General features: G+C 49.6%; 7 pseudogenes; all 7 read right to left on the bottom strand.

The window, feature by feature from the left end:
- Positions 1-1,631: 1,631 nt before the first annotated feature.
- LOC126423644 (U2 spliceosomal RNA) lies at positions 1,632-1,844 on the bottom strand (annotated as a pseudogene).
- A 3,278-nt stretch (positions 1,845-5,122) lies between these two features.
- On the bottom strand, positions 5,123-5,335 carry LOC126423058 (U2 spliceosomal RNA; annotated as a pseudogene).
- Positions 5,336-8,592: 3,257 nt separating this feature from the next.
- LOC126423633 (U2 spliceosomal RNA) lies at positions 8,593-8,805 on the bottom strand (annotated as a pseudogene).
- A 3,279-nt stretch (positions 8,806-12,084) lies between these two features.
- LOC126423047 (U2 spliceosomal RNA) lies at positions 12,085-12,297 on the bottom strand (annotated as a pseudogene).
- A 3,259-nt stretch (positions 12,298-15,556) lies between these two features.
- LOC126422071 (U2 spliceosomal RNA) lies at positions 15,557-15,769 on the bottom strand (annotated as a pseudogene).
- A 3,273-nt stretch (positions 15,770-19,042) lies between these two features.
- LOC126422060 (U2 spliceosomal RNA) lies at positions 19,043-19,255 on the bottom strand (annotated as a pseudogene).
- Positions 19,256-22,541: 3,286 nt separating this feature from the next.
- LOC126423677 (U2 spliceosomal RNA) lies at positions 22,542-22,754 on the bottom strand (annotated as a pseudogene).
- Positions 22,755-24,612: the final 1,858 nt, after the last annotated feature.

Raw genomic sequence — 24,612 nt, 5'->3', positions numbered from 1 at the left:
AGTCACCTCAAGACCCAAGATACGTTGTTCCCCTACAATCTGGAACCATGGGCGCTCGATGGTCAATGATCGTGGTCCTAGTGGGATTAGCACCATTTTGTTGACTTTTAACATGGCACCGGATGCTCGTTCATAAACGTGGAGGACTCGGCGAACTCAATCGATGTCCCTGGCGTTTGCTACAAACACACCTACACCATCCGCGTATGCCGCACTGCGGAAGGTGACGCCTGGGAAAGGAACACCATCGACCATTCGTCCGATGTCACGCAGCACGGGGTCCAAAGCGATAAAATACACTGACAAGGGACACCCTTGTCGAACTGATCGTCTGATGGGAATTGGTCGTGATCTGCAGCCGTTCACAATGATTGTGGAATTTGCTCCATCCAAGAAGTGCCGGATGACTCTTATGAAGTGCTCCCCGAAACCCATCCGCGACATAACGGCCAGCAGGTAAGGATGGGAGACCCTATCGAAGGCACCGGCGAAATCTAGGGATCAATTGCAGCCGGGGTTCGAGCGTCGGCGGTGGGTGAGTAAGACAGCATCACGGTATATAGAAGCAGCGGTGAAGGTGGTTCGATTCGAAACGCCACATGATTGAGTGGGACAAAGTACCTTATTCATTACCTGTTTAAGACGTGAAGCCACACTTCGTGCCACCAACTTATAAACAGTGTTAAGAACGGTGATGGGACGTACGTCTCTAGTCCGACAGTCGACTGTGACCTTTGGATTAAGGGCAATACGTACAGCTAGAAAATCGGCGGGTAGCTCGCAACCAGCAAAAATCTCCTCGCACATTTTGCAGGAGCGGTCTCCTAACAGGCCGGAAAATCTAGCACTTCAATTAGTGCTGGAATGGCACAATCGAAGGGCGGTATCCTTGCGGAGTACCGCCAGAGATGAAAAACCGCAGTGTCAGGGCCTAAATGCTTGCAGCATGTACGCTCCACATGTGGGAGTCACACATGGTGGTGCGGGCCGATATGGCAACAGGCGACCGTCGAAAACATCGCAAAGGCAAGTGCCGGAGGGAACGACAAAATACGAGAGCACTCGTCAACAGCCCAGTACCACCCTCCATGTCGAGGAGTAAACTGCGACTCCCATTTGAACGCCGCTAGCTGCCAGGCCAGTGGAGAAGCCGTGAGGCCGCCCCACAGCAGCGCCAGGCCGGCGCGAGCTATACTGGCGCGAGCTACACCTAGCCGAGTGCTTACATCGTCCACCGCCTACTGCATATGTGTGTGTGCGTGTGTACCACGTATTCTGCGTGCGTGCGGCGGCGACGACGACGACGACGTTCGCGAGGAGCTAAGGTTATAACTCCAAAAAATATTATTAAAATTATCTGCGATAGGACCATAAGAGACGCTAACGAGGCATCCGAAGGCACTGTCCTGTGCCACCATAAATTACCAGCCTAGCGTAATGCGGCTGCAAGTGCGGTCTGGCTAACACCAAAAAAAAAAATTTCTTAAGATAATTTTAAATTAATTAAAAGAAATCGTGGTGTGTAAGCAACTAACTACTGGGCACATCAACAACTACGACAAGTTTTGCTACCAGCGGAATATCTGATCACTGCAGAATGTTAACCGATTTCAGGCTGTGTTTTAATTAATTTTAGGTGGGCCGATCCCGACGGTACTGCAATGCCGGGCCAACCCGCGACAGAGGTGGAGCAATCCCCTAGCACTCCGTCATAAGCCAAAAATGAGTTTAATATTCTGGTCGTGCAATGCAGGACGTATCAGATATTAAGCTGATAAGAGCAGATACTACACTTTTTTTCCCTCCTACCTCCCCTATAGCCCTACCTTTTCCTCTCCAAAAATGCCGCCATCCTCTAGTGTCGACGCAGCACGTAAAGCAGGGTGTTGTTAGCAGCAAGACTTATTGCCATAAACCGAAAATAAAAGCGGAGGCATACTCTGCTATGCCTCAGGGGGCGACGACACACTCCTCAGAAACACACTTCCCTCTGCAGGTGTGAGGCAAGTGATGATGTTAAAAACTAAATAGAAAGAAATAAATAAAGACAGAAATGAAGGCAAAAAAAAAAAACAGCGACGGTAGCACACTCAAACGAAACTGGCGAGATAATCCCATAGCCCATAGAATTAACGAAGTAATAATCCCCTAAGATAGATTATGTGTTTTCCAATTTTCCAATAATTTTTCATACAACGTTCACACAATTTCCATGTTACCAATTTCCATATTATCAGTATCATAGAGCAGTCTACTCTAGTGATGCCCAGAAGGCCAATATCAAACCTGGGGTATGGTTAAGTCAAGAGTAGTTTGAAAGTCCGAGTGACAAAGATCCAGGGGTACACTCAGGCAATTCTTATACGAGGTGCCTTACTCAGCCTGGACCACCTTTTGATAACCATGAACCATTGCAACTTTAAGAAATCTTGCAAAAGTAATGGTATATTTCCGGTCACATTCCGCCAAGGTAGTCCATGAAAGAGACAGCATCGGTGAGGCAAAGGTCATAGATCGTGAAAATGGTGTGGCCCAAGAGCCACACCACTGCGTTATGTCGTTTTCGGGGGTTGGTCTGAATATCAGGCGTAAGGAACCAGTCGATTGGCACATAGTCCAGTGTAGTCCCACCGATCAGCGCTAATAGCACACGTGCAAGGTCCCACACTTCTGTGACGTGAGGGCATAAGAGACGATGCTCTCTGGTGTCTACGTCACCACATCGGCCGCAAGCAGCCGAGGGCCATAGGCGGATGGCCGCCAAGCGATGATTAGTGGGTATTAAATTGTTTACAACGCGATACCATAGCGCTGAAACTTCTGTGGGGAGGGCTGGGTGGTTGATATTAGCCCAAGCTTGGTGCCAGATGACCGATGGTCGTCTGTCCTCCAATTTATGTGGTGTGGGCTGGCTCTCGAAGCGCCTAGTAAAGGCGCTTTGATGTGCGTGCCTTGTCGGTGGCCACTGTTAGGACGTAACTTTGATTGAGGTAATAGACCTTGACTGCCGTCATCCGGAATGTAATATGTGTCAAACATATTGGTTCACGCGCCGATTGTGGGCGATAACGGTCGAAAAGCACCGCTGTTGTCCCACCTGGGTCAATCTCACGCAAAGTGGCGATACGGTGAATCAGGATTGCCGCACATTTGCGGGGAAAGTCAATGAGTCCAAGGCCACCATCGACCTTTGGCAGTGTACAAGTCTGTGCATCAACTTTGAATAGTGCATGCCGCCACAACAGGCAATATACTGTTTGTGAGATGGCTCTGCTGGTTTGTTTCGGTAGCGTAAGGAGTTGTGCTACATACCATGCCCGTTATAGGATGTAAGTATTAATCAGTTGGATTCAATGATGGAGGTCGAGTCGTCGATCAGTGTGACTCACGCAAAGTCCTCTGATGCGCGTGAGAATCCGCCTGCACGTGAGTGTTCAGATGCGCTGCGGACAGGCAGTCACCTCAAGACCCAAGATACGTTGTTCCCCTACAATCCGGAACCATGGGCGCTCGATGGTCAATGATCGTGGTCCTAGTGGGATTAGCACCATTTTGTTGACTTTTAATATGGCACCGGATGCTCGTTCATAAACGTGGAGGACTCGGCGAACTGAATCGATGTCCCTGGCGTTTGCTACAAACACACCTACACCATCCGCGTATGCCGCACTGCGGAAGGTGACGCCTGGGAAAGGAACACCATCGACCATTCGTCCGATGTCACGCAGCACGGGGTCCAAAGCGATAAAATACACTGACAAGGGACACCCTTGTCGAACTGATCGTCTGATGGGAATTGGTCGTGATCTGCAGCCGTTCACAATGATTGTGGAATTTGCTCCATCCAAGAAGTGCCGGATGACTCTTATGAAGTGCTCCCCGAAACCCATCCGCGACATAACGGCCAGCAGGTAAGGATGGGAGACCCTATCGAAGGCACCGGCGAAATCTAGGGATCAATTGCAGCCGGGGTTCGAGCGTCGGCGGTGGGTGAGTAAGACAGCATCACGGTATATAGAAGCAGCGGTGAAGGTGGTTCGATTCGAAACGCCACATGATTGAGTGGGACAAAGTACCTTATTCATTACATGTTTAAGACGTGAAGCCACACTTCGTGCCACCAACTTATAAACAGTGTTAAGAACGGTGATGGGACGTACGTCTCTAGCCCGACAGTCGACTGTGACCTTTGGATTAAGGGCAATACGTACAGCTAGAAAATCGGCGGGTAGCTCGCAACCAGCAAAAATCTCCTCGCACATTTTGCAGGAGCGGTCCCCTAACAGGCCGGAAAATCTAGCACTTCAATTAGTGCTGGAATGGCACAATCGAAGGGCGGTATCCTTGCGGAGTACCGCCAGAGATGAAAAACCGCAGTGTCAGGGCCTAAATGCTTGCAGCATGTACGCTCCACATGTGGGAGTCACACATGGTGGTGCGGGCCGATATGGCAACAGGCGACCGTCGAAAACATCGTAAAGGCAAGTGCCGGAGGGAACGACAAAATACGAGAGCACTCGTCAACAGCCCAGTACCACCCTCCATGTCGAGGAGTAAACTGCGACTCCCATTTGAACGCCGCTAGCTGCCAGGCCAGTGGAGAAGCCGTGAGGCCGCCCCACAGCAGCGCCAGGCCGGCGCGAGCTATACTGGCGCGAGCTACGCCTAGCCGAGTGCTTACATCGTCCACCGCCTACTGCATATGTGTGTGTGCGTGTGTACCACGTATTCTGCGTGCGTGCGGCGGCGGCGGCGGCGGCGACGACGACGACGACGACGACGACGACGACGACGACGACGTTCGCGAGGAGCTAAGGTTATAACTCCAAAAAATATTATTAAAATTATCTGCGATAGGACCATAAGAGACGCTAACGAGGCATCCGAAGGCACTGTCCTGTGCCACCATAAATTACCAGCCTAGCGTAATGCGGCTGCAAGTGCGGTCTGGCTAACACCAAAAAAAAAAATTTCTTAAGACAATTTTAAATTAATTAAAAGAAATCGTGGTGTGTAAGCAACTAACTACTGGGCACATCAACAACTACGACAAGTTTTGCTACCAGCGGAATATCTGATCACTGCAGAATGTTAACCCATTTCAGGCTGTGTTTTAATTAATTTTAGGTGGGCCGATCCCGACGGTACTGCAATGCCGGGCCAACCCGCGACAGAGGTGGAGCAAGCCCCTAGCACTCCGTCATAAGCCAAAAATGAGTTTAATATTCTGGTCGTGCAATGCAGGACGTATCAGATATTAAGCTGATAAGAGCAGATACTACACTTTTCTTCCCTCCTACCTCCCCTATAGCCCTACCTTTTCCTCTCCAAAAATGCCGCCATCCTCTAGTGTCGACGCAGCACGTAAAGCAGGGTGTTGTTAGCAGCAAGACTTATTGCCATAAACCGAAAATAAAAGCGGAGGCATACTCTGCTATGCCTCAGGGGGCGACGACACACTCCTCAGAAACACACTTCCCTCTGCAGGTGTGAGGCAAGTGATGATGTTAAAAACTAAATAGAAAGAAATAAATAAAGACAGAAATGAAGGCAAAAAAAAAAAAACAGCGACGGTAGCACACTCAAACGAAACTGGCGAGATAATCCCATAGCCCATAGAATTAACGAAGTAATAATCCCCTAAGATAGATTATGTGTTTTCCAATTTTCCAATAATTTTTCATACAACGTTCACACAATTTCCATGTTACCAATTTCCATATTATCAGTATCATAGAGCTGTCTACTCTAGTGATGCCCAGAAGGCCAATATCAAACCTGGGGTATGGTTAAGTCAAGAGTAGTTTGAAAGTCCGAGTGACAAAGATCCAGGGGTACACTCAGGCAATTCTTATACGAGGTGCCTTACTCAGCCTGGACCACCTTTTGATAACCATGAACCATTGCAACTTTAAGAAATCTTGCAAAAGTAATGGTATATTTCCGGTCACATTCCGCCTGGCGATGCTGGCTCCAAAGGTAGTCCATGAAAGAGACAGCATCGGTGAGGCAAAGGTCATAGATCGTGAAAATGGTGTGGCCCAAGAGCCACACCACTGCGTTATGTCGTTTTCGGGGGTTGGTCTGAATATCAGGCGTAAGGAACCAGTCGATTGGCACATAGTCCAGTGTAGTTCCACCGATCAGCGCTAATAGCACACGTGCAAGGTCCCACACTTCTGTGACGTGAGGGCATAAGAGACGATGCTCTCTGGTGTCTACGTCACCACATCGGCCGCAAGCAGCCGAGGGCCATAGGCGGATGGCCGCCAAGCGATGATTAGTGGGTATTAAATTGTTTACCACGCGATACCATAGCGCTGAAACTTCTGTGGGGAGGGCTGGGTGGTTGATATTAGCCCAAGCTTGGTGCCAGATGACCGATGGTCGTCTGTCCTCCAATTTATGTGGTGTGGGCTGGCTCTCGAAGCGCCTAGTAAAGGCGCTTTGATGTGCGTGCCTTGTTGGTGGCCACTGTTAGGACGTAACTTTGATTGAGATAATAGACCTTGACTGCCGTCATCCGGAATGTAATATGTGTCAAACATACTGGTTCACGCGTCGATTGTGGGCGATAACGGTCGAAAAGCACCGCTGTTGTCCCACCTGGGTCAATCTCACGCAAAGTGGCGATACGGTGAATCAGGATTGCCGCACATTTGCGGGGAAAGTCAATGAGTCCAAGGCCACCATCGACCTTTGGCAGTGTACAAGTCTGTGCATCAACTTTGAATAGTGCATGCCGCCACAACAGGCAATATACTGTTTGTGAGATGGCTCTGCTGGTTTGTTTCGGTAGCGTAAGGAGTTGTGCTACATACCATGCCCGTTATAGGATGTAAGTATTAATCAGTTGGATTCAATGATGGAGGTCGAGTCGTCGATCAGTGTGACTCACGCAAAGTCCTCTGATGCGCGTGAGAATCCGCCTGCACGTGAGTGTTAAGATGCGCTGCGGACAGGCAGTCACCTCAAGACCCAACATACGTTGTTCCCCTACAATCCGGAACCATGGGCGCTCGATGGTCAATGATCGTGGTCCTAGTGGGATTAGCACCATTTTGTTGACTTTTAACATGGCACCGGATGCTCGTTCATAAACGTGGAGGACTCGGCGAACTCAATCGATGTCCCTGGCGTTTGCTACAAACACACCTACACCATCCGCGTATGCCGCACTGCGGAAGGTGACGCCTGGGAAAGGAACACCATCGACCATTCGTCCGATGTCACGCAGCACGGGGTCCAAAGCGATAAAATACACTGACAAGGGACACCCTTGTCGAACTGATCGTCTGATGGGAATTGGTCGTGATCTGCAGCCGTTCACAATGATTGTGGAATTTGCTCCATCCAAGAAGTGCCGGATGACTCTTATGAAGTGCTCCCCGAAACCCATCCGCGACATAACGGCCAGCAGGTAAGGATGGGAGACCCTATCGAAGGCACCGGCGAAATCTAGGGATCAATTGCAGCCGGGGTTCGAGCGTCGGCGGTGGGTGAGTAAGACAGCATCACGGTATATAGAAGCAGCGGTGAAGGTGGTTCGATTCGAAACGCCACATGATTGAGTGGGACAAAGTACCTTATTCATTACCTGTTTAAGACGTGAAGCCACACTTCGTGCCACCAACTTATAAACAGTGTTAAGAACGGTGATGGGACGTACGTCTCTAGCCCGACAGTCGACTGTGACCTTTGGATTAAGGGCAATACGTACAGCTAGAAAATCGGCGGGTAGCTCGCAACCAGCAAAAATCTCCTCGCACATTTTGCAGGAGCGGTCCCCTAACAGGCCGGAAAATCTAGCACTTCAATTAGTGCTGGAATGGCACAATCGAAGGGCGGTATCATTGCGGAGTACCGCCAGAGATGAAAAACCGCAGTGTCAGGGCCTAAATGCTTGCAGCATGTACGCTCCACATGTGGGAGTCACACATGGTGGTGCGGGCCGATATGGCAACAGCCGACCGTCGAAAACATCGCAAAGGCAAGTGCCGGAGGGAACGACAAAATACGAGAGCACTCGTCAACAGCCCAGTACCACCCTCCATGTCGAGGAGTAAACTGCGACTCCCATTTGAACGCCGCTAGCTGCCAGGCCAGTGGAGAAGCCGTGAGGCCGCCCCACAGCAGCGCCAGGCCGGCGCGAGCTATACTGGCGCGAGCTACACCTAGCCGAGTGCTTACATCGTCCACCGCCTACTGCATATGTGTGTGTGCGTGTGTACCACGTATTCTGCGTGCGTGCGGCGGCGACGACGACGACGTTCGCGAGGAGCTAAGGTTATAACTCCAAAAAATATTATTAAAATTATCTGCGATAGGACCATAAGAGACGCTAACGAGGCATCCGAAGGCACTGTCCTGTGCCACCATAAATTACCAGCCTAGCGTAATGCGGCTGCAAGTGCGGTCTGGCTAACACCAAAAAAAAAAATTTCTTAAGATAATTTTAAATTAATTAAAAGAAATCGTGGTGTGTAAGCAACTAACTACTGGGCACATCAACAACTACGACAAGTTTTGCTACCAGCGGAATATCTGATCACTGCAGAATGTTAACCGATTTCAGGCTGTGTTTTAATTAATTTTAGGTGGGCCGATCCCGACGGTACTGCAATGCCGGGCCAACCCGCGACAGAGGTGGAGCAATCCCCTAGCACTCCGTCATAAGCCAAAAATGAGTTTAATATTCTGGTCGTGCAATGCAGGACGTATCAGATATTAAGCTGATAAGAGCAGATACTACACTTTTTTTCCCTCCTACCTCCCCTATAGCCCTACCTTTTCCTCTCCAAAAATGCCGCCATCCTCTAGTGTCGACGCAGCACGTAAAGCAGGGTGTTGTTAGCAGCAAGACTTATTGCCATAAACCGAAAATAAAAGCGGAGGCATACTCTGCTATGCCTCAGGGGGCGACGACACACTCCTCAGAAACACACTTCCCTCTGCAGGTGTGAGGCAAGTGATGATGTTAAAAACTAAATAGAAAGAAATAAATAAAGACAGAAATGAAGGCAAAAAAAAAAAACAGCGACGGTAGCACACTCAAACGAAACTGGCGAGATAATCCCATAGCCCATAGAATTAACGAAGTAATAATCCCCTAAGATAGATTATGTGTTTTCCAATTTTCCAATAATTTTTCATACAACGTTCACACAATTTCCATGTTACCAATTTCCATATTATCAGTATCATAGAGCAGTCTACTCTAGTGATGCCCAGAAGGCCAATATCAAACCTGGGGTATGGTTAAGTCAAGAGTAGTTTGAAAGTCCGAGTGACAAAGATCCAGGGGTACACTCAGGCAATTCTTATACGAGGTGCCTTACTCAGCCTGGACCACCTTTTGATAACCATGAACCATTGCAACTTTAAGAAATCTTGCAAAAGTAATGGTATATTTCCGGTCACATTCCGCCAAGGTAGTCCATGAAAGAGACAGCATCGGTGAGGCAAAGGTCATAGATCGTGAAAATGGTGTGGCCCAAGAGCCACACCACTGCGTTATGTCGTTTTCGGGGGTTGGTCTGAATATCAGGCGTAAGGAACCAGTCGATTGGCACATAGTCCAGTGTAGTCCCACCGATCAGCGCTAATAGCACACGTGCAAGGTCCCACACTTCTGTGACGTGAGGGCATAAGAGACGATGCTCTCTGGTGTCTACGTCACCACATCGGCCGCAAGCAGCCGAGGGCCATAGGCGGATGGCCGCCAAGCGATGATTAGTGGGTATTAAATTGTTTACAACGCGATACCATAGCGCTGAAACTTCTGTGGGGAGGGCTGGGTGGTTGATATTAGCCCAAGCTTGGTGCCAGATGACCGATGGTCGTCTGTCCTCCAATTTATGTGGTGTGGGCTGGCTCTCGAAGCGCCTAGTAAAGGCGCTTTGATGTGCGTGCCTTGTCGGTGGCCACTGTTAGGACGTAACTTTGATTGAGGTAATAGACCTTGACTGCCGTCATCCGGAATGTAATATGTGTCAAACATATTGGTTCACGCGCCGATTGTGGGCGATAACGGTCGAAAAGCACCGCTGTTGTCCCACCTGGGTCAATCTCACGCAAAGTGGCGATACGGTGAATCAGGATTGCCGCACATTTGCGGGGAAAGTCAATGAGTCCAAGGCCACCATCGACCTTTGGCAGTGTACAAGTCTGTGCATCAACTTTGAATAGTGCATGCCGCCACAACAGGCAATATACTGTTTGTGAGATGGCTCTGCTGGTTTGTTTCGGTAGCGTAAGGAGTTGTGCTACATACCATGCCCGTTATAGGATGTAAGTATTAATCAGTTGGATTCAATGATGGAGGTCGAGTCGTCGATCAGTGTGACTCACGCAAAGTCCTCTGATGCGCGTGAGAATCCGCCTGCACGTGAGTGTTCAGATGCGCTGCGGACAGGCAGTCACCTCAAGACCCAAGATACGTTGTTCCCCTACAATCCGGAACCATGGGCGCTCGATGGTCAATGATCGTGGTCCTAGTGGGATTAGCACCATTTTGTTGACTTTTAATATGGCACCGGATGCTCGTTCATAAACGTGGAGGACTCGGCGAACTGAATCGATGTCCCTGGCGTTTGCTACAAACACACCTACACCATCCGCGTATGCCGCACTGCGGAAGGTGACGCCTGGGAAAGGAACACCATCGACCATTCGTCCGATGTCACGCAGCACGGGGTCCAAAGCGATAAAATACACTGACAAGGGACACCCTTGTCGAACTGATCGTCTGATGGGAATTGGTCGTGATCTGCAGCCGTTCACAATGATTGTGGAATTTGCTCCATCCAAGAAGTGCCGGATGACTCTTATGAAGTGCTCCCCGAAACCCATCCGCGACATAACGGCCAGCAGGTAAGGATGGGAGACCCTATCGAAGGCACCGGCGAAATCTAGGGATCAATTGCAGCCGGGGTTCGAGCGTCGGCGGTGGGTGAGTAAGACAGCATCACGGTATATAGAAGCAGCGGTGAAGGTGGTTCGATTCGAAACGCCACATGATTGAGTGGGACAAAGTACCTTATTCATTACCTGTTTAAGACGTGAAGCCACACTTCGTGCCACCAACTTATAAACAGTGTTAAGAACGGTGATGGGACGTACGTCTCTAGCCCGACAGTCGACTGTGACCTTTGGATTAAGGGCAATACGTACAGCTAGAAAATCGGCGGGTAGCTCGCAACCAGCAAAAATCTCCTCGCACATTTTGCAGGAGCGGTCCCCTAACAGGCCGGAAAATCTAGCACTTCAATTAGTGCTGGAATGGCACAATCGAAGGGCGGTATCCTTGCGGAGTACCGCCAGAGATGAAAAACCGCAGTGTCAGGGCCTAAATGCTTGCAGCATGTACGCTCCACATGTGGGAGTCACACATGGTGGTGCGGGCCGATATGGCAACAGGCGACCGTCGAAAACATCGTAAAGGCAAGTGCCGGAGGGAACGACAAAATACGAGAGCACTCGTCAACAGCCCAGTACCACCCTCCATGTCGAGGAGTAAACTGCGACTCCCATTTGAACGCCGCTAGCTGCCAGGCCAGTGGAGAAGCCGTGAGGCCGCCCCACAGCAGCGCCAGGCCGGCGCGAGCTATACTGGCGCGAGCTACGCCTAGCCGAGTGCTTACATCGTCCACCGCCTACTGCATATGTGTGTGTGCGTGTGTACCACGTATTCTGCGTGCGTGCGGCGGCGGCGGCGGCGGCGACGACGACGACGACGACGACGACGACGACGACGACGACGTTCGCGAGGAGCTAAGGTTATAACTCCAAAAAATATTATTAAAATTATCTGCGATAGGACCATAAGAGACGCTAACGAGGCATCCGAAGGCACTGTCCTGTGCCACCATAAATTACCAGCCTAGCGTAATGCGGCTGCAAGTGCGGTCTGGCTAACACCAAAAAAAAAAAATTTCTTAAGACAATTTTAAATTAATTAAAAGAAATCGTGGTGTGTAAGCAACTAACTACTGGGCACATCAACAACTACGACAAGTTTTGCTACCAGCGGAATATCTGATCACTGCAGAATGTTAACCCATTTCAGGCTGTGTTTTAATTAATTTTAGGTGGGCCGATCCCGACGGTACTGCAATGCCGGGCCAACCCGCGACAGAGGTGGAGCAAGCCCCTAGCACTCCGTCATAAGCCAAAAATGAGTTTAATATTCTGGTCGTGCAATGCAGGACGTATCAGATATTAAGCTGATAAGAGCAGATACTACACTTTTCTTCCCTCCTACCTCCCCTATAGCCCTACCTTTTCCTCTCCAAAAATGCCGCCATCCTCTAGTGTCGACGCAGCACGTAAAGCAGGGTGTTGTTAGCAGCAAGACTTATTGCCATAAACCGAAAATAAAAGCGGAGGCATACTCTGCTATGCCTCAGGGGGCGACGACACACTCCTCAGAAACACACTTCCCTCTGCAGGTGTGAGGCAAGTGATGATGTTAAAAACTAAATAGAAAGAAATAAATAAAGACAGAAATGAAGGCAAAAAAAAAAAAACAGCGACGGTAGCACACTCAAACGAAACTGGCGAGATAATCCCATAGCCCATAGAATTAACGAAGTAATAATCCCCTAAGATAGATTATGTGTTTTCCAATTTTCCAATAATTTTTCATACAACGTTCACACAATTTCCATGTTACCAATTTCCATATTATCAGTATCATAGAGCTGTCTACTCTAGTGATGCCCAGAAGGCCAATATCAAACCTGGGGTATGGTTAAGTCAAGAGTAGTTTGAAAGTCCGAGTGACAAAGATCCAGGGGTACACTCAGGCAATTCTTATACGAGGTGCCTTACTCAGCCTGGACCACCTTTTGATAACCATGAACCATTGCAACTTTAAGAAATCTTGCAAAAGTAATGGTATATTTCCGGTCACATTCCGCCTGGCGATGCTGGCTCCAAAGGTAGTCCATGAAAGAGACAGCATCGGTGAGGCAAAGGTCATAGATCGTGAAAATGGTGTGGCCCAAGAGCCACACCACTGCGTTATGTCGTTTTCGGGGGTTGGTCTGAATATCAGGCGTAAGGAACCAGTCGATTGGCACATAGTCCAGTGTAGTTCCACCGATCAGCGCTAATAGCACACGTGCAAGGTCCCACACTTCTGTGACGTGAGGGCATAAGAGACGATGCTCTCTGGTGTCTACGTCACCACATCGGCCGCAAGCAGCCGAGGGCCATAGGCGGATGGCCGCCAAGCGATGATTAGTGGGTATTAAATTGTTTACCACGCGATACCATAGCGCTGAAACTTCTGTGGGGAGGGCTGGGTGGTTGATATTAGCCCAAGCTTGGTGCCAGATGACCGATGGTCGTCTGTCCTCCAATTTATGTGGTGTGGGCTGGCTCTCGAAGCGCCTAGTAAAGGCGCTTTGATGTGCGTGCCTTGTTGGTGGCCACTGTTAGGACGTAACTTTGATTGAGATAATAGACCTTGACTGCCGTCATCCGGAATGTAATATGTGTCAAACATACTGGTTCACGCGTCGATTGTGGGCGATAACGGTCGAAAAGCACCGCTGTTGTCCCACCTGGGTCAATCTCACGCAAAGTGGCGATACGGTGAATCAGGATTGCCGCACATTTGCGGGGAAAGTCAATGAGTCCAAGGCCACCATCGACCTTTGGCAGTGTACAAGTCTGTGCATCAACTTTGAATAGTGCATGCCGCCACAACAGGCAATATACTGTTTGTGAGATGGCTCTGCTGGTTTGTTTCGGTAGCGTAAGGAGTTGTGCTACATACCATGCCCGTTATAGGATGTAAGTATTAATCAGTTGGATTCAATGATGGAGGTCGAGTCGTCGATCAGTGTGACTCACGCAAAGTCCTCTGATGCGCGTGAGAATCCGCCTGCACGTGAGTGTTAAGATGCGCTGCGGACAGGCAGTCACCTCAAGACCCAACATACGTTGTTCCCCTACAATCCGGAACCATGGGCGCTCGATGGTCAATGATCGTGGTCCTAGTGGGATTAGCACCATTTTGTTGACTTTTAACATGGCACCGGATGCTCGTTCATAAACGTGGAGGACTCGGCGAACTCAATCGATGTCCCTGGCGTTTGCTACAAACACACCTACACCATCCGCGTATGCCGCACTGCGGAAGGTGACGCCTGGGAAAGGAACACCATCGACCATTCGTCCGATGTCACGCAGCACGGGGTCCAAAGCGATAAAATACACTGACAAGGGACACCCTTGTCGAACTGATCGTCTGATGGGAATTGGTCGTGATCTGCAGCCGTTCACAATGATTGTGGAATTTGCTCCATCCAAGAAGTGCCGGATGACTCTTATGAAGTGCTCCCCGAAACCCATCCGCGACATAACGGCCAGCAGGTAAGGATGGGAGACCCTATCGAAGGCACCGGCGAAATCTAGGGATCAATTGCAGCCGGGGTTCGAGCGTCGGCGGTGGGTGAGTAAGACAGCATCACGGTATATAGAAGCAGCGGTGAAGGTGGTTCGATTCGAAACGCCACATGATTGAGTGGGACAAAGTACCTTATTCATTACCTGTTTAAGACGTGAAGCCACACTTCGTGCCACCAACTTATAAACAGTGTTAAGAACGGTGATGGGACGTACGTCTCTAGCCCGACAGTCGACTGTGACCTTTGGATTAAGGGCAATACGTACAGCTAGAAAATCGGCGGGTAGCTCGCAACCAGCAAAAATCTCCTCGCACATTTTGCAGGAGCGGTCCCCTAACAGGCCGGAAAATCTAGCACTTCAATTAGTGCTGGAATGGCACAATCGAAGGGCGGTATCATTGCGGAGTACCGCCAGAGATGAAAAACCGCAGTGTCAGGGCCTAAATGCTTGCAGCATGTACGCTCCACATGTGGGAGTCACACATGGTGGTGCGGGCCGATATGGCAACAGCCGACCGTCGAAAACATCGCAAAGGCAAGTGCCGGAGGGAACGACAAAATACGAGAGCACTCGTCAACAGCCCAGTACCACCCTCCATGTCGAGGAGTAAACTGCGACTCCCATTTGAACGCCGCTAGCTGCCAGGCCAGTGGAGAAGCCGTGAGGCCGCCCCACAGCAGCGCCAGGCCGGCGCGAGCTATACTGGCGCGAGCTACACCTAGCCGAGTGCTTACATCGTCCACCGCCTACTGCATATGTGTGTGTGCGTGTGTACCACGTATTCTGCGTGCGTGCGGCGGCGACGACGACGACGTTCGCGAGGAGCTAAGGTTATAACTCCAAAAAATATTATTAAAATTATCTGCGATAGGACCATAAGAGACGCTAACGAGGCATCCGAAGGCACTGTCCTGTGCCACCATAAATTACCAGCCTAGCGTAATGCGGCTGCAAGTGCGGTCTGGCTAACACCAAAAAAAAAAAAAATTCTTAAGATAATTTTAAATTAATTAAAAGAAATCGTGGTGTGTAAGCAACTAACTACTGGGCACATCAACAACTACGACAAGTTTTGCTACCAGCGGAATATCTGATCACTGCAGAATGTTAACCCATTTCAGGCTGTGTTTTAATTAATTTTAGGTGGGCCGATCCCGACGGTACTGCAATGCCGGGCCAACCCGCGACAGAGGTGGAGCAAGCCCCTAGCACTCCGTCATAAGCCAAAAATGAGTTTAATATTCTGGTCGTGCAATGCAGGACGTATCAGATATTAAGCTGATAAGAGCAGATACTACACTTTTTTTCCCTCCTACCTCCCCTATAGCCCTACCTTTTCCTCTCCAAAAATGCCGCCATCCTCTAGTGTCGACGCAGCACGTAAAGCAGGGTGTTGTTAGCAGCAAGACTTATTGCCATAAACCGAAAATAAAAGCGGAGGCATACTCTGCTATGCCTCAGGGGGCGACGACACACTCCTCAGAAACACACTTCCCTCTGCAGGTGTGAGGCAAGTGATGATGTTAAAAACTAAATAGAAAGAAATAAATAAAGACAGAAATGAAGGCAAAAAAAAAAAACAGCGACGGTAGCACACTCAAACGAAACTGGCGAGATAATCCCATAGCCCATAGAATTAACGAAGTAATAATCCCCTAAGATAGATTATGTGTTTTCCAATTTTCCAATAATTTTTCATACAACGTTCACACAATTTCCATGTTACCAATTTCCATATTATCAGTATCATAGAGCAGTCTACTCTAGTGATGCCCAGAAGGCCAATATCAAACCTGGGGTATGGTTAAGTCAAGAGTAGTTTGAAAGTCCGAGTGACAAAGATCCAGGGGTACACTCAGGCAATTCTTATACGAGGTGCCTTACTCAGCCTGGACCACCTTTTGATAACCATGAACCATTGCAACTTTAAGAAATCTTGCAAAAGTAATGGTATATTTCCGGTCACATTCCGCCAGGCGATGCTGGCTCCAAAGGTAGTCCATGAAAGAGACAGCATCGGTGAGGCAAAGGTCATAGATCGTGAAAATGGTGTGCCCCAAGAGCCACACCACTGCGTTATGTCGTTTTCGGGGGTTGGTCTGAATATCAGGCGTAAGGAACCAGTCGATTGGCACATAGTCCAGTGTAGTCCCACCGATCAGCGCTAATAGCACACGTGCAAGGTCCCACACTTCTGTGACGTGAGGGCATAAGAGACGATGCTCTCTGGTGTCTACGTCACCACATCGGCCGCAAGCAGCCGAGGGCCATAGGCGGATGGCCGCCAAGCGATGATTAGTGGGTATTAAATTGTTTACAACGCGATACCATAGCGCTGAAACTTCTGTGGGGAGGGCTGGGTGGTTGATATTAGCCCAAGCTTGGTGCCAGATGACCGGTGGTCGTCTGTCCTCCAATTTATGTAGTGTGGGCTGGCTCTCGAAGCGCCTAGTAAAGGCGCTTTGATGTGCGTGCCTTGTCGGTGGCCACTGTTAGGACGTAACTTTAATTGAGGTAATAGACCTTGACTGCCGTCATCCGGAATGTAATATGTGTCAAACATACTGGTTCACGCGCCGATTGTGGGCGATAACGGTCGAAAAGCACCGCTGTTGTCCCACCTGGGTCAATCTCACGCAAAGTGGCGATACGGTGAATCAGGATTGCCGCACATTTGCGGGGAAAGTCAATGAGTCCAAGGCCACCATCGACCTTTGGCAGTGTACAAGTCTGTGCATCAACTTTGAATAGTGCATGCCGCCACAACAGGCAATATACTGTTTGTGAGATGGCTCTGCTGGTTTGTTTCGGTAGCGTAAGGAGTTGTGCTACATACCATGCCCGTTATAGGATGTAAGTATTAATCAGTTGGATTCAATGATGGAGGTCGAGTCGTCGATCAGTGTGACTCACGCAAAGTCCTCTGATGCGCGTGAGAATCCGCCTGCACGTGAGTGTTCAGATGCGCTGCGGACAGGCAGTCACCTCAAGACCCAAGATACGTTGTTCCCCTACAATCCGGAACCATGGGCGCTCGATGGTCAATGATCGTGGTCCTAGTGGGATTAGCACCATTTTGTTGACTTTTAACATGGCACCGGATGCTCGTTCATAAACGTGGAGGACTCGGCGAACTGAATCGATGTCCCTGGCGTTTGCTACAAACACACCTACACCATCCGCGTATGCCGCACTGCGGAAGGTGACGCCTGGGAAAGGAACACCATCGACCATTCGTCCGATGTCACGCAGCACGGGGTCCAAAGCGATAAAATACACTGACAAGGGACACCCTTGTCGAACTGATCGTCTGATGGGAATTGGTCGTGATCTGCAGCCGTTCACAATGATTGTGGAATTTGCTCCATCCAAGAAGTGCCGGATGACTCTTATGAAGTGCTCCCCGAAACCCATCCGCGACATAACGGCCAGCAGGTAAGGATGGGAGACCCTATCGAAGGCACCGGCGAAATCTAGCGATCAATTGCAGCCGGGGTTCGAGCGTCGGCGGTGGGTGAGTAAGACAGCATCACGGTATATAGAAGCAGCGGTGAAGGTGGTTCGATTCGAAACGCCACATGATTGAGTGGGACAAAGTACCTTATTCATTACCTGTTTAAGACGTGAAGCCACACTTCGTGCCACCAACTTATAAACAGTGTTAAGAACGGTGATGGGACGTACGTCTCTAGCCCGACAGTCGACTGTGACCTTTGGATTAAGGGCAATACGTACAGCTAGAAAATCGGCGGGTAGCTCGCAACCAGCAAAAATCTCCTCGCACATTTTGCAGGAGCGGTCTCCTAACAGGCCGGAAAATCTAGCACTTCAATTAGTGCTGGAATGGCACAATCGAAGGGCGGTATCCTTGCGGAGTACCGCCACAGATGAAAAACCGCAGTGTCAGGGCCTAAATGCTTGCAGCATGTACGCTCCACATGTGGGAGTCACACATGGTGGTGCGGGCCGATATGGCAACAGGCGACCGTCGAAAACATCGCAAAGGCAAGTGCCGGAGGGAACGACAAAATACGAGAGCACTCGTCAACAGCCCAGTACCACCCTCCATGTCGAGGAGTAAACTGCGACTCCCATTTGAACGCCGCTAGCTGCCAGGCCAGTGGAGAAGCCGTGAGGCCGCCCCACAGCAGCGCCAGGCCGGCGCGAGCCATACTGGCGCGAGCTACACCTAGCCGAGTGCTTACATCGTCCACCGCCTACTGCATATGTGTGTGTGCGTGTGTACCACGTATTCTGCGTGCGTGCGGCGGCGACGACGACGACGACGACGACGACGACGACGTTCGCGAGGAGCTAAGGTTATAACTCCAAAAAATATTATTAAAATTATCTGCGATAGGACCATAAGAGACGCTAACGAGGCATCCGAAGGCACTGTCCTGTGCCACCATAAATTACCAGCCTAGCGTAATGCGGCTGCAAGTGCGGTCTGGCTAACACCAAAAAAAAAAATTCTTAAGATAATTTTAAATTAATTAAAAGAAATCGTGGTGTGTAAGCAACTAACTACTGGGCACATCAACAACTACGACAAGTTTTGCTACCAGCGGAATATCTGATCACTGCAGAATGTTAACCCATTTCTGGCTGTGTTTTAATTAATTTTAGGTGGGCCGATCCCGACGGTACTGCAATGCCGGGCCAACCCGCGACAGAGGTGGAGCAAGCCCCTAGCACTCCGTCATAAGCCAAAAATGAGTTTAATATTCTGGTCGTGCAATGCAGGACGTATCAGATATTAAGCTGATAAGAGCAGATACTACACTTTTTTTCCCTCCTACCTCCCCTATAGCCCTACCTTTTCCTCTCCAAAAATGCCGCCATCCTCTAGTGTCGACGCAGCACGTAAAGCAGGGTGTTGTTAGCAGCAAGACTTATTGCCATAAACCGAAAATAAAAGCGGAGGCATACTCTGCTATGCCTCAGGGGGCGACGACACACTCCTCAGAAACACACTTCCCTCTGCAGGTGTGAGGCAAGTGATGATGTTAAAAACTAAATAGAAAGAAATAAATAAAGACAGAAATGAAGGCAAAAAAAAAAAAACAGCGACGGTAGCACACTCAAACGAAACTGGCGAGATAATCCCATAGCCCATAGAATTAACGAAGTAATAATCCCCTAAGATAGATTATGTGTTTTCCAATTTTCCAATAATTTTTCATACAACGTTCACACAATTTCCATGTTACCAATTTCCATATTATCAGTATCATAGAGCAGTCTACTCTAGTGATGCCCAGAAGGCCAATATCAAACCTGGGGTATGGTTAAGTCAAGAGTAGTTTGAAAGTCCGAGTGACAAAGATCCAGGGGTACACTCAGGCAATTCTTATACGAGGTGCCTTACTCAGCCTGGACCACCTTTTGATAACCATGAACCATTGCAACTTTAAGAAATCTTGCAAAAGTAAAGGTATATTTCCGGTCACATTCCGCCAGGCGATGCTGGCTCCAAAGGTAGTCCATGAAAGAGACAGCATCGGTGAGGCAAAGGTCATAGATCGTGAAAATGGTGTGGCCCAAGAGCCACACCACTGCGTTATGTCGTTTTCGGGGGTTGGTCTGAATATCAGGCGTAAGGAACCAGTCGATTGGCACATAGTCCAGTGTAGTCCCACCGATCAGCGCTAATAGCACACGTGCAAGGTCCCACACTTCTGTGACGTGAGGGCATAAGAGACGATGCTCTCTGGTGTCTACGTCACCACATCGGCCGCAAGCAGCCGAGGGCCATAGGCGGATGGCCGCCAAGCGATGATTAGTGGGTATTAAATTGTTTACAACGCGATACCATAGCGCTGAAACTTCTGTGGGGAGGGCTGGGTGGTTGATATTAGCCCAAGCTTGGTGCCAGATGACCGGTGGTCGTCTGTCCTCCAATTTATGTAGTGTGGGCTGGCTCTCGAAGCGCCTAGTAAAGGCGCTTTGATGTGCGTGCCTTGTCGGTGGCCACTGTTAGGACGTAACTTTGATTGAGGTAATAGACCTTGACTGCCGTCATCCGGAATGTAATATGTGTCAAACATACTGGTTCACGCGCCGATTGTGGGCGATAACGGTCGAAAAGCACCGCTGTTGTCCCACCTGGGTCAATCTCACGCAAAGTGGCGATACGGTGAATCAGGATTGCCGCACATTTGCGGGGAAAGTCAATGAGTCCAAGGCCACCATCGACCTTTGGCAGTGTACAAGTCTGTGCATCAACTTTGAATAGTGCATGCCGCCACAACAGGCAATATACTGTTTGTGAGATGGCTCTGCTGGTTTGTTTCGGTAGCGTAAGGAGTTGTGCTACATACCATGCCCGTTATAGGATGTAAGTATTAATCAGTTGGATTCAATGATGGAGGTCGAGTCGTCGATCAGTGTGACTCACGCAAAGTCCTCTGATGCGCGTGAGAATCCGCCTGCACGTGAGTGTTCAGATGCGCTGCGGACAGGCAGTCACCTCAAGACCCAAGATACGTTGTTCCCCTACAATCCGGAACCATGGGCGCTCGATGGTCAATGATCGTGGTCCTAGTGGGATTAGCACCATTTTGTTGACTTTTAACATGGCACCGGATGCTCGTTCATAAACGTGGAGGACTCGGCGAACTGAATCGATGTCCCTGGCGTTTGCTACAAACACACCTACACCATCCGCGTATGCCGCACTGCGGAAGGTGACGCCTGGGAAAGGAACACCATCGACCATTCGTCCGATGTCACGCAGCACGGGGTCCAAAGCGATAAAATACACTGACAAGGGACACCCTTGTCGAACTGATCGTCTGATGGGAATTGGTCGTGATCTGCAGCCGTTCACAATGATTGTGGAATTTGCTCCATCCAAGAAGTGCCGGATGACTCTTATGAAGTGCTCCCCGAAACCCATCCGCGACATAACGGCCAGCAGGTAAGGATGGGAGACCCTATCGAAGGCACCGGCGAAATCTAGCGATCAATTGCAGCCGGGGTTCGAGCGTCGGCGGTGGGTGAGTAAGACAGCATCACGGTATATAGAAGCAGCGGTGAAGGTGGTTCGATTCGAAACGCCACATGATTGAGTGGGACAAAGTACCTTATTCATTACCTGTTTAAGACGTGAAGCCACACTTCGTGCCACCAACTTATAAACAGTGTTAAGAACGGTGATGGGACGTACGTCTCTAGCCCGACAGTCGACTGTGACCTTTGGATTAAGGGCAATACGTACAGCTAGAAAATCGGCGGGTAGCTCGCAACCAGCAAAAATCTCCTCGCACATTTTGCAGGAGCGGTCTCCTAACAGGCCGGAAAATCTAGCACTTCAATTAGTGCTGGAATGGCACAATCGAAGGGCGGTATCCTTGCGGAGTACCGCCACAGATGAAAAACCGCAGTGTCAGGGCCTAAATGCTTGCAGCATGTACGCTCCACATGTGGGAGTCACACATGGTGGTGCGGGCCGATATGGCAACAGGCGACCGTCGAAAACATCGCAAAGGCAAGTGCCGGAGGGAACGACAAAATACGAGAGCACTCGTCAACAGCCCAGTACCACCCTCCATGTCGAGGAGTAAACTGCGACTCCCATTTGAACGCCGCTAGCTGCCAGGCCAGTGGAGAAGCCGTGAGGCCGCCCCACAGCAGCGCCAGGCCGGCGCGAGCTATACTGGCGCGAGCTACACCTAGCCGAGTGCTTACATCGTCCACCGCCTACTGCATATGTGTGTGTGCGTGTGTACCACGTATTCTGCGTGCGTGCGGCGGCGACGACGACGACGACGACGACGACGACGACGACGACGACGACGTTCGCGAGGAGCTAAGGTTATAACTCCAAAAAATATTATTAAAATTATCTGCGATAGGACCATAAGAGACGCTAACGAGGCATCCGAAGGCACTGTCCTGTGCCACCATAAATTACCAGCCTAGCGTAATGCGGCTGCAAGTGCGGTCTGGCTAACACCAAAAAAAAAATTTCTTAAGATAATTTTAAATTAATTAAAAGAAATCGTGGTGTGTAAGCAACTAACTACTGGGCACATCAACAACTACGACAAGTTTTGCTACCAGCGGAATATCTGATCACTGCAGAATGTTAACCCATTTCAGGCTGTGTTTTAATTAATTTTAGGTGGGCCGATCCCGACGGTACTGCAATGCTGGGCCAACCCGCGACAGAGGTGGAGCAAGCCCCTAGCACTCCGTCATAAGCCAAAAATGAGTTTAATATTCTGGTCGTGCAATGCAGGACGTATCAGATATTAAGCTGGTAAGAGCAGATACTACACTTTTTTTCCCTCCTACCTCCCCTATAGCCCTACCTTTTCCTCTCCAAAAATGCCGCCATCCTCTAGTGTCGACGCAGCACGTAAAGCAGGGTGTTGTTAGCAGCAAGACTTATTGCCATAAACCGAAAATAAAAGCGGAGGCATACTCTGCTATGCCTCAGGGGGCGACGACACACTCCTCAGAAACACACTTCCCTCTGCAGGTGTGAGGCAAGTGATGATGTTAAAAACTAAATAGAAAGAAATAAATAAAGACAGATATGAAGGCAAAAAAAAAAAAACAGCGACGGTAGCACACTCAAACGAAACTGGCGAGATAATCCCATAGCCCATAGAATTAACGAAGTAATAATCCCCTAAGATAGATTATGTGTTTTCCAATTTTCCAATAATTTTTCATACAACGTTCACACAATTTCCGTGTTACCAATTTCCATATTATCAGTATCATAGAGCAGTCTACTCTAGTGATGCCCAGAAGGCCAATATCAAACCTGGGGTATGGTTAAGTCAAGAGTAGTTTGAAAGTCCGAGTGACAAAGATCCAGGGGTACACTCAGGCAATTCTTATACGAGGTGCCTTACTCAACCTGGACCACCTTTTGATAACCATGAACCATTGCAACTTTAAGAAATCTTGCAAAAGTAAAGGTATATTTCCGGTCACATTCCGCCAGGCGATGCTGGCTCCAAAGGTAGTCCATGAAAGAGACAGCATCGGTGAGGCAAAGGTCATAGATCGTGAAAATGGTGTGCCCCAAGAGCCACACCACTGCGTTATGTCGTTTTCGGGGGTTGGTCTGAATATCAGGGGTAAGGAACCAGTCGATTGGCACATAGTCCAGTGTAGTCCCACCGATCAGCGCTAATAGCACACGTGCAAGGTCCCACACTTCTGTGACGTGAGGGCATAAGAGACGATGCTCTCTGGTGTCTACGTCACCACATCGGCCGCAAGCAGCCGAGGGCCATAGGCGGATGGCCGCCAAGCGATGATTAGTGGGTATTAAATTGTTTACAACGCGATACCATAGCGCTGAAACTTCTGTGGGGAGGGCTGGGTGGTTGATATTAGCCCAAGCTTGGTGCCAGATGACCGATGGTCGTCTGTCCTCCAATTTATGTAGTGTGGGCTGGCTCTCGAAGCGCCTAGTAAAGGCGCTTTGATGTGTGTGCCTTGTCGGTGGCCACTGTTAGGACGTAACTTTGATTGAGGTAATAGACCTTGACTGCCGTCATCCGGAATGTAATATGTGTCAAACATACTGGTTCACGCGCCGATTGTGGGCGATAACGGTCGAAAAGCACCGCTGTTGTCCCACCTGGGTCAATCTCACGCAAAGTGGCGATACGGTGAATCAGGATTGCCGCACATTTGCGGGGAAAGTCAATGAGTCCAAGGCCACCATCGACCTTTGGCAGTGTACAAGTCTGTGCATCAACTTTGAATAGTGCATGCCGCCACAACAGGCAATATACTGTTTGTGAGATGGCTCTGCTGGTTTGTTTCGGTAGCGTAAGGAGTTGTGCTACATACCATGCCCGTTATAGGATGTAAGTATTAATCAGTTGGATTCAATGATGGAGGTCGAGTCGTCGATCAGTGTGACTCACGCAAAGTCCTCTGATGCGCGTGAGAATCCGCCTGCACGTGAGTGTTAAGATGCGCTGCGGACAGGCAGTCACCTCAAGACCCAAGATACGTTGTTCCCCTACAATCCGGAACCATGGGCGCTCGATGGTCAATGATCGTGGTCCTAGTGGGATTAGCACCATTTTGTTGACTTTTAACATGGCACCGGATGCTCGTTCATAAACGTGGAGGACTCGGCGAACTGAATCGATGTCCCTGGCGTTTGCTACAAACACACCTACACCATCCGCGTATGCCGCACTGCGGAAGGTGACG

Source organism: Schistocerca serialis, chromosome 1 (assembly GCF_023864345.2).
Source record: "Schistocerca serialis cubense isolate TAMUIC-IGC-003099 chromosome 1, iqSchSeri2.2, whole genome shotgun sequence".
Taxonomy (NCBI): Eukaryota; Metazoa; Arthropoda; class Insecta; order Orthoptera; family Acrididae; genus Schistocerca; species Schistocerca serialis.
Note: the sequence above shows the minus strand (reverse complement) of the source record. Positions and strands in the feature narration are given on the sequence as shown.